Raw genomic sequence first — 11,247 nt, forward strand, 5'->3', positions numbered from 1 at the left:
ATGATAAAGAAATGTTAGCAATCATGCATGCACTTCATAAGTTTAGACAATATTTGGTATGTGGGAGATTCATTACAAAGACAGACCATAATAGCCTCAAGTTCTTCTTGAACCAAAGGGATTTGAATGATCATCAAAAAAAGTGGGTAAGAAAATTTCAAGCTTATGATTTTGATATTGAATACATGAAAGGAAAGAATAATGTGGTTGTTGATGCTCTCTCAAGAAAACCCACTTTGTGTTCCTCAACATCTATCTCTACTGATTGGAAAGTCTCCATAATTTCAGAGTATGCCAAATATTCCTTTACTACCAAGATTTTGGATAAGTTAGTAGATGATAATAGGTAAAATGTTGTTGATGAATTGATTTATTACAAGAATAGGATCTTCTTAGTGCTAGGATCAAAAATTAAGGAGAGGATATTGAGGGCCTTTCATGAAACATCTTTTCCTGGTCATCAAGGATACTTCAAGACATATAGGAAACTTCTAGAGTAGTTTTCATGGAAGGGCATGAACGAGGATGTCCTTAAACACATTAAGGAATGTATGGTATGCCAAAAAACAAGAGTGAGAAAATTTTTCCTCTAGGGGTGTTGCAGCCACTTTCTATTCTTGAACAAAAATGGGAAAGTATTTCCATGGACTTCATCATTGGGTTGCCCAAGGTTCAAGGTAAGGATTGCATATATGTGGTGGTAGATAGACTAATTTCAAGGCATCACAAGTGGCCAAATTGTTCTTCAAGTAAATTTTTAGATTACATGGCTTGCTTAGAAACATTGTCAATGATCAAGACAGTAGATTCCTTAGCTCTTTTTAGAAGGAGTTCTTTCATTTGGCAGGAACTAAACTCACTCCCAGTACCAGCTATCATCCTCAAAAAAATGGAAAAACAGAGATATTTAATAAATGGATAGAGGGATATTTGAGTTACTATGTTTCAAATCAACAACATGCTTGGTATGCCTATTGGTATGCCTCCTTTTTGTGCTCTTTATGGTTATGATGCCCTTTCCTTTGTTGATCTAGCACTTTCAAATAGCAGAGTACTTGCAGCAAGTGATTTCATCAAGCAAAGCTAAGACATAATAAGGTTCCTCAAGGATAATCTACAACCTGCACAAAACCAATAGAAGTTGTATGCTGATAGGAAAAGGGCTAAAAGATATTTTGAGGTGGGAGATTTGGAATTTTTTAGGTTGCAGCCATATAAGCAAATAACCTTGAAGAGGAGTGGGGCAGAGAAGCTCAAGCCAAGGTTCTATGGGCCTTATAAGATCATCAGGAAGGTAGGAGAGGTAGCTTATGAATTAGAGCTCCCACCAAACAGAAAAATACATAATGTTTTCCATGTCTCTTGCCTGAAGAAGGTTCTAGGCTAGAAAACCATCGTATCTATGGAATTACCACCTTCTGATGATGAAGGGAAATTAGTTTTGATACCAAAAGAGGTGTTGGATATAAAAGAGAAAAGATTGAGAAATAGGAGCATCATAGAGCATTTGGTCAAATGGAAAGGATTACCATTGGAGGATGCAACTTGGGAAGGAGCACATATTATTGAGCATCCAAACCTTCATTTCTTGAGGACAAGCAATATTGGGAGGGGAGGACTTTTCATGTCCCCTTTTCAAATAATTAAAAATAATAACTTTTGCTAAGGCAGGCAGACTCAAAAAGTGAAGTTTTGGCAAAAGGGGATAATCTTTGGAAACCAATGGATTAATAAATGAAAATTATTATTAAAATATATATTATTGACCCCTCTTGGTCATGAGTTAGGTTTATGCCCTCTTTTAAAGGGATTTGGAAGCATTTCGGGCTCATTCTAGAACTTAAATTTTTCTCATTGCTTTGTTGTTTTTCAAAGGCTTCCAAACCTATAGAGAAGGAGACCCAAGGATGGGAGTTTGAAAGCTTCTAGGAAGCTAAGGAAAATATTTTGAGGCCATTCCATGTGCAAGTTCATGCAGAGTTTTCCCTTGTGTTGAACAGTGCAAATTTGTGGTTTTTTGGGTGTGTTTCTTGTAAGAGTTTGGTGTTTCCCGTTGAGTATTTCATATCAGTTTGGTTTATTTCTGTATTTTAGACATTTAGATGTTAAATTAGATTTGAATACATGTATTGTGTCATGGTTATACTTATGTGATAGATTATTAGTGTTTTGTGGTGATTTCGTGTTATTTTGTGTTGTTTTCGGGAGCCCGATGAGCATTGTTTTTGTCCTCCGTTTGGGAGCTATTATGTAAAATCTATACAGATTTTGAAATTTAATTTTGTGAGAAATTATACTGGAAAAATTTCTTTAAAATTTTATACTTTCAGATTTATTAATAATATGTGAAGCTATGAAGTTTTTCGCACTATTTCAGGCATACCCGATTTGAGTTTTATTGAGAAATTGGTTGATCTTTTGAAGTATTGGTTGTTTGATTTTAAAATCTGATTAAAGGCTTTAAATATAATATAAAATCAGAAAGGATAAATTATAGATATCAATTCATTTGCAATAATATCATACATATATTATCTTACTATCATATTGACCCCATAGTAGGTAGATCCCTTTTGTGTTCTCTGTATGTTTATGTGGTATTTCCCTTGATTTATCTCCATTTGGGGGCATATCATAATGGAAACATAATCAATGGAGTTTTTTATGTTTTTGTTAAATCCATTGCTCATGTTAAAGTGTTAGCAATGACTTTAATGTGGCGGCATACACTTTGCTCACCTATTGCATACACACACTTTTTGATACACATTATTTTCAAGATAGCTTTTCTCCCTTTTTGGATTAGTGACTAATCTTTAAAGCATGGATTTATATTTTAGGATCTCTTGATCCCTCAAATTTCAAAATTATTTTTGATCCCTTAAGATTAGATCTCTTTTGCTTTTTGGTTTTACTCTTAGAGAATTGAATATTCTTAAGAGTGAATCCTTGATGGGTTGGCTAGTGAGTAGCCACATTCACTAGGTGGTTCAATTCCATCTTTCTAGTTGCATTGTTTCCTTGTGTGGTCCACAATGGGACATAAGCTCTCATTGAGCTAGTTAATCACACTCTTTCTCTTTTCTTTTTTTCTTTTTCTTTTTCTAGAGATGTCTCTCTTATTGTGATCTTGGAGTTGATGAAGACTTGAGTCTTTGAGAGCTTAAGGATCTCTTTGTCCCTTTGATTTTAATATGATTATCTTTTCATTATGATCTACTTTACCAAGAGTTTGCATCAAGTCCATATTCTTGCTAAAGTGGGGGCTTAATGTATCATCTTAAAATGGAAGCACTTCCATGTTAAGAGAATTTAGCCCTCTGAGTAAGTGGTCTAGAGTCATGTCAAGTGTCTTGAATAGGTCTTTGCATGGATCTAACTATTTTTCCCTATTCTACTTCTCTCTCTCTATTTCTATCTTATTTATGACAACTTTCTCTATGAAACTGAGGACTTTGAGTTTCTAGGTCAAGGATGACCTCAACCCTAACCTAGGTCAAGGAGGATTTTTAACCTGACCTAGAGCATGGTTGACCTTGTCCTTGACCCCAAGTCCAATTTTCAATTTATATAGATTTTAGGATATCGATCTATGGAAATTTTCATTTTCCCACTTTCAAGTCAACTATTTTGGATTTTGGAATGGTACATTCTTAAATTACATTTAATTTAGTCCCATTTCTAGGGTTTAAGGTTAAATGGAATTTAATGCTCCTATGTTGGCCTTCTCTAGAAGTTTGTGCCCTAGATCTCTATAAAAAGAAGCCTTCTTCCCTCTTTTTGATATTCACTATCTATGAGAAAACTCATTATCTACTTTCCATGAGAGCATCTACCTACTATGAAGTGAAGATCTACTATCTATCAAGCATTCAAGTATTCAAGTGTTCAAACATCCAATTCATCAAGGAGATCCATTGTTAACTATTGAAAGATTCAATCTCTATGGAGCCCTCTTGTTGAAGATTTCTCCATTTACATTCATCCAAGCCTTTTCCTATGCAAATATCCATTCAAAATTGGTGTTGAAGATCTAATGTCATTGATTTGAGACATCCTACATACATTTCTACATTCATTTGGAGCATTTGTACTTGTAGATTCAAGGATTTGAATCATCCACAAGGATTTCAACATAAACAAGGTGGATAGTTTCATTTACTTTGTTTATTCATATTGTAATTTCAATTATACTTCAAGGTTGATTCCAAACTAGGGTTTGACCAAGGCAAACCCCCCATCCGAAAAACAAAACCATTTTTCTTGCAGATACAAGTGTGGAACAATGAATTAAAGTGTAGATTTGGATACCCTTTTCGTTGAACTTGTGGGATCTGTAAACAAAAAATTTGTCTGAGTAGTGCAAGTCAAGGTAGACTTTTTGGGGCACAATTGTGCCCCGAGGTAAGATTTTGCCCCTTTATTTGGGTCAATGTCGACCTACCTTAAAAAGGACAAAAGTCTTCTAGGTTTTCTCAATCTCAACATTTCCAGTCTAGAGTAGGTTGTAAAATTGCTCGAAACTAAACACAGACATCAGAAATCAGTATTTACCAGATTCATCCTACTTTAAGGTTGGTATTTGTCTTCTATTTATTCCAGATTTCAAGTACATACTTTTCCATACCAAGATTATACGATCTCCATTTTTCTTTGTATTCTCCATTGCTTGAACCATTTGTGCATTGATCACTTCCTTGTGGTTAATCAATTTGGATTATTCATTTAAATGAGATTTTGGTTAGGCATAGGTCCTATTTTATTTATATTCATTTTGTTGAACCCGACATGCTTACCCTCTTTTCTTTTGTTTAATTAAATGCCCTATTATGTTCTGCGGTGTTAAATTTCATTTCATATTTGTTAGGTCTTTTCTTACATTAAGATTAGATTTAGTTTGTGCTCTTTCTATTAAAAGATTACTTAGTGTTTATTTGAAATGAAATTTGAATTATAATTATTGTATTCAATCTGATATATTATTAAATATTTAAAATTTTAATCTTCATTTTTAAAAGACAACTTATAGTTTATTTTAATAGTAGATTATGTCCAAAAAAAAAAAAATTTCTTCCAATCAATAAATTAATATTTTTGTAATTATTACAAGTCTAATCTTCTTCAAATTAGTTTTTATATATATTTTTATTTACAAATTATTTTAAAAGCTTCTATTTAAAAGTTTTCTAAATGAGTAATTTAAAATACTTAAATAAATCAACAATTTCAAAGTAAATTGAAAGTTTAGCTACATTAATATATAATTTAAAATTATCTTTAAAAATTTACTAAAAACTTAAAAAATATTTTTAATTGCTAATTTCTATTAACAACCTATATTCACATCTAATAATTGTTCAAACCAAAATTAATGCAAAAAGAATATTTTTTTAATATAATAAAATAAGTATGATTTTTTTAAAGAATATTATTTGTTCTATAAAGAAAAATTATAATACAATTTATTAAAATTAAGTTTGTTGAATGTATGATTTGAATAGTTTTTTAAATGATTAAAATTTAAAATAAATTATTTTATATTTATATATTTTTCAATTACATTTTTTAATTGTGAAAAAATAATTTACATAAATTTTAAAATTAATGTGTGTTTAAATGATGCAGGAGCATCTTGCATTGGAAAATTATTGGAAAAATAAATAAATAAATAAATAAATAAATTCTGGAGGAGAGAGAAAGTGACGAAAATTAGAGGAGAAATAATAAAAAATAAAAAGGAGAAAAAGAAAAAAAAGAAGAATTTCTATTTTCGAGGTGCATAGGGCATAAAATAGAAAAATAAGAAAAATAGTTGTCATTCCATTAATCGAGGTGTGTAGGTGGAAATTCTAGAAGGTTTTGGATAAATCATGTATTTAATATTTGTTGGGTGCTTAGTTGTATTTGGGTGGGAATTTAATATTTATTTAAAGATAGTTGTATCGCACATTGGTTGTGTTTGTAATGTCTTGGGGTGGTAAGTGCCTATTTAAGCAAGGCATATGAGCATTTCTAAATCAAACTCAAGGGGGAAGCTTGAGGAGTAGAAGCTCAAGGGGAAGCTTGAGGAGTAGAAGCTCGAGGAGTGGAAGCTCAAGGAGAAGCTTGATATCATCTTGTGGGTGTTGTAAGGATCTTCAAGTATAATAAAATTTCTTGTGAAGAATTTTTTTTCTCTTGGTCTCCATATTGTTGCTTTCTTGATTGTGAGTGGGTAAGGGTGGTGTGACCCTCTATCAGTGGTATCAGAGCAGGAGATCTTGAGTGTACAAGCAGATCGCCGAAGTTTAGGTAGTTTGCACCAGGACCTTGGGAGGACATGCAGATTGATTGATTGATGCAGAGATGGAAGATTGCACTTGTTGAGGCATGTTCATAGAGAAATTATGGATTGCAAATCCGTTGTCCTAGACTTGTGATGTGGTTCCTGATTGTTCGTGCGAGGTGGCAGGTTGCGATCTGACTTGCAAACAATTTGGTTGTCACAAGGAGCATGGAAAGGATTTGTTGCAGAGGGTTTACAAAGATCTTGGAAGATGGCTCCAAGAGGATTGGACCCTAAGATGATTGCGAAAATCCATGATATAGTGGAGAGGAAATTTTCTAAGATGTTTGCTCGGTTGGATGCTAAAGCTAAGAAGGTCAAGGTGGAAGAGGATGGTTTTGTTGATCAGTTTGTGGAGTCTGATGCAGAATTTGTAGAGCAAATAGAGGTTGTTGTTGAGGATATTCCTAACCTTGCTAATGTTGGGATGGAGGTTGGTTTTCATGATCAATTGGTTGAATCTGACATGGAGATTATGGAGCACATGGAGGTGGATGATCCAGTTGTTGGAGGTGACTTATGTATTGCAGAGCATCTTGTTTTGAGCAATGAGGTTGCTGGTGTTGAGAGTTTGGCATGTGTTGATGGAGATCTACATGTGGCTGTTACTATGGGGTTTGTTGCTATGGGTGTGAATTCACTAGTTGCTGATGTGAATGAGGGTTTGTTGATGAAGAATTATGTTCAGTTTGTTTCTGGGAGTGAGCATGCTAATTGGATGGTTGAGATTCTAGTGTTTGATACAGTAATACAGATGTGGAAGATTTGCATGGTGGTTTTCTTGTCCTCGTTGAGGTGGAAACCTTTGGTGAAGATGAAGATGGTGGTAGATCTTTCTTTTGTGGAGTCAAAGTGTGGGACACACTTTTCTACCTACTGGGGGAGTCTGATGCAGGAGCATCTTGCATTGGAAAATTATTGAAAAAAAAAAAAAAAAATCTGGAGGAGAGAGAAAGTGACAAAAATTAGAGGAGAAATAATAATAAAATAAAAAGGAGAAAAAGAAAAAAAAGAGGAATTTCTATTTTCGAGGTGCATAGGGCATAAAATAGAAAAATAAGAAAAATAGTTGTCATTCCATTAATCGAGGTGTGTAGGTGGAAATTCTAGAAGATTTTGGATAAATCATGTATTTAATATTTGTTGGGTGCTTAGTTGTATTTGGGTGGGAATTTAATATTTATTTAAAGATAGTTGTATCCCACATTGGTTGTGTTTGTAATGTCTTAAGGTGGTAAGTGCCTATTTAAGCAAGGCATATGAGCATTTCTAAATCAAACTCAAGGGGGAAGCTTGAGGAGTAGAAGCTCAAGGGGAAGCTTGAGGAGTAGAAGCTCGAGGAGTGGAAGCTCAAGGAGAAGCTTGATATCATCTTGTGGGTGTTGTAAGGATCTTCAAGTATAATAAAATTTCTTGTGAAGCATTTTTTTTCTCTTGGTCTCCATATTGTTGCTTTCTTGATTGTGAGTGGGTAAGGGTGGTGTGGCCCTCCATCATTAAAGGTGCCTTTTAATTGTAAATTTTGGAAAGAAATTACTATTATTATTAATTTATTTCCAATTCAAAAATAGATATTTATAAATAGATTATTATAATTTTTATATTTGTATAAGAACATTTTTAAATGAAATTTTAATTATTATTATTAGTGTTTTCTATTTTTATATATAATTCTTGTATCATTTTTATACTTTAAATTTATAATTAAATTTTGTCTTGTAAATACTTTTCTAAATTGTTTCTAACTTTTTTACAAATCTTTTTTAGAAGAAAAATCTATAAAATGCATTAGAAAAAATAATTACATATAAAAATAAATTAATATTGACTATTATAAAAATAAAAATCTCAACCTTAAAAAATTCTTCTTATGTTATGAAGAGACTACACCTTCCAAATGATTTTTCATAACCCTACAAGAAAAATTATAATACAATTTATTAAAATTAAGTTTGTTGAATGTATGATTTGAATGATTTTTTTTGAAATAATTAAAATTTAAAATAAATTATTTAATATTTATATATTTTTCAATTTTGTAATTGTGAAAAAATAATTTACAAAATTTTAAAATTAAAGTTTGTTTAGAGGTACCTTTTAATTGTAAATTTTGGAAAGAAATTACTACTATTATTAATTTATTTCTAATTTGAAAATAGATATTAAGAATATTTTCAAATGAAATTTTAATTTTATTTTTATTTTTTTTTAGACTGTAGGAATCGGTGCAACACGGCCCCCCTATAAACTGCAGTGCACCTGGTAAACTTTTTAACATGACCGATAGTGCTGGCGCGACACGCCCACCAGTACCACGAGGATGGGGGAGACTAGAACCCGTGACCAACCCCTTGCAATAGGGAAGATTTAGCCAACCAAGCTAGGGCCCCCGCCCCAATGAAATTTTAATTATTATTATTAGTGTATTATATTTTTATATATAATTCTTGTATCATTTCAAAACTTTACATTTGGAAATTGGATTTTAATAAATATTATATATTGTGAAATGGGGTTTAAAATTTGATTTACGCAAACTGCGAACTTGACTGCGAATTGCAAACTGCGAACTTGACTGCGGTCATTTTTTATTTTTTCTGGCTACCTTGGTATCGCCAAGGTGGTGACATTTGTAGCGTCAGTCCACATGGTGGACACTTGGCTTCCTCCGTGCATCCTCTCGATCCAGGCGATCCTCCTCCCACAACCGGAGTTAAAGATAGTAGTATGACGGAGGCAGAAATTAATGGCTAGAGCGCCAAGTTTGTACCAGGTAATTTTTCCTCGACTACTGATAAAACTAATCAGAATAGTGGCACTCCCTCCCCCAATGCCCGTAGTAGTGATCGACCTAGATCATCCTTTAAGGTCATGGCTTCGGGCATCAATGCGAGGGTTAGGTTTGAATGTTCAAGTGTTCACAATGTTGGGGCATCCGAAGCAGGTAAGATCCCCGATGCTCCCTTGATTCCATTTTCTATTGCTCCCAATCCAAAAATGTTAGAAGAAATTGTGAAAGAGAAAGACAGGCTTAGAGACACTGTGATTTTTTTCTCTACTGTTGATTTAGAAAAATGTCCTCCAAGAAAATTTATGGATGATTGGTTTCATAATTACTAGAATAACAAGTTAGGGCTGCATATTTTTTTATGTAGGCAATTATAAAAGGGTTTATATGTTATTTTCTTCATTAATCATGATGCCCAGCAAGAGGTTGTTAAGAAGCAATACTAGAATGTCGGGTTGACATCTTTTAGGGCTATTGTCTGGTCACTTGAGGTAGCCCATGAAGAAGTGCTCGCTCTCTCAGCGCCTATGTGGGTGCTAGTTAAAAACGTTCCTCCTTTTTTGTGGTGTTTCTTGCCACACTTGCTTGCTCCCATTGGGAAAATCATCCGTATGGATGAAACCGTGAGGCTCGTCCCGCATATGAATGCTAGAGTTCTTATTTGCTTGTCCCCTGGTAAGGACATCCCCATGGATATTTCCATTAATATTCTTAACGAAGGTTTTTGTTGCCTTGTCGAGGTGTTAGGGGGATTGACTGCATGTTTTCTCTACTGAAAGGAAGGGCATCTGCGTAGAGATTGTCCTATAATTAATAGGAAGCCAAACCCCTCCAATACTTCCCCCAAGGATGCTAGCAACCTCCCTATTGCGGATAATAAAGTGCAGACCAATGCTCTTGAGCTCTCTTCTACTCCCTCCTCCTCTTTGAAGCCTCTCCCCAAAAAAATCCCCAAGAATGTGAACCATACCATGTCAAAACCCCTCTCAGCTATTATTCTACAACCTACTACTAATGTTGGTCTTCAATCCTTCCCTAATCTCGATGCTGCTATAGATCTTAACAGTGATGATGGCTTTACTGTCGTTCCCCACAAAAAGAAGAGGAAGAAAGGTATTAATAACTCTATGCCTAAACCTATTCACCTTGATAACAGTAAGAACCAAATTTGTTTGGCCTCTGACCCGGTGTTGACCATTACATATAGGTTAACCAAGGAAGGAGAAGTTAGGAATAATTCCCCTATTATTGATCAAGTTCAGAAACTCCCCATAAAATTTTTTTAGGAGATTGGTGAGGAGTATGCTTTTGAAGTCATTCTAGCTGCCCCTGTTCTTTCTTGCTCCCAAATTGGTCCTTCCATTGATGTGGATTCTTTGGTGGAGGCTGAGGATGATTTGATTTATGGCGCCTCTACTGCCAGAAGGAGAGGTAGACCACCTGGCTCTAAGAATAAACCACTAGTTGCTAAACAGGGGGAGACCTCCAATAGGTTCTTAGCCTTAACTGAACATGATTATATGGCGGATTCTTCCCTTAACATTGTTGTCCAATGAATTGCCTTTCATGGAATGTTAGGGGTTTAGAGTCCCCTGATAGGAAATTTTTTATTAAGCATTTTTTGAATTCTCTGAATTCTATAGATTTTTTTATGATGCAGGAAATTAAGGCTTTGGGATTCACTTTGGACTCCACTCTTAACTATAGTTGGAAAGATGCTATTAAAATCTACACTAATCATGTGAGAGGTAGAGGCGAAATTGCCTTGCTTATTAATAATAAATGGGATTCTTGCATTATCAATAGTGGTTGTTCTCCCTGTCATAGGGTTGTTTGGGTTACTTTGCAACATGATAACAATACCTTCGGAGTCTGTGCTATTTATGCTTCTAACGACCCTAAAGAAAGAATTGAGCTCTAGAAATGGATTACTGACCTTCCTGACATCCCTTGGTTGTTCGGTGGTGACTTCAACATGGTTGAGTCCCATGTGGATAATTCGGGAGGTAATCCTTTTCATTGGAAGGACAATGAAAGACCCTTCTGGAATAAGTTATTGAGTTCTAAATGTCGTTTTGATCCTATTGCTAGAAGCAAGGATGTTAATCCTGGTCTGTGGCACACTTGGTGCAAT

This window comes from Cupressus sempervirens, chromosome 7, assembly GCF_028749045.1.
Source record: "Cupressus sempervirens isolate cs-2001-9-10 chromosome 7, ASM2874904v1, whole genome shotgun sequence".
Classification (NCBI taxonomy): domain Eukaryota; kingdom Viridiplantae; phylum Streptophyta; class Pinopsida; order Cupressales; family Cupressaceae; genus Cupressus; species Cupressus sempervirens.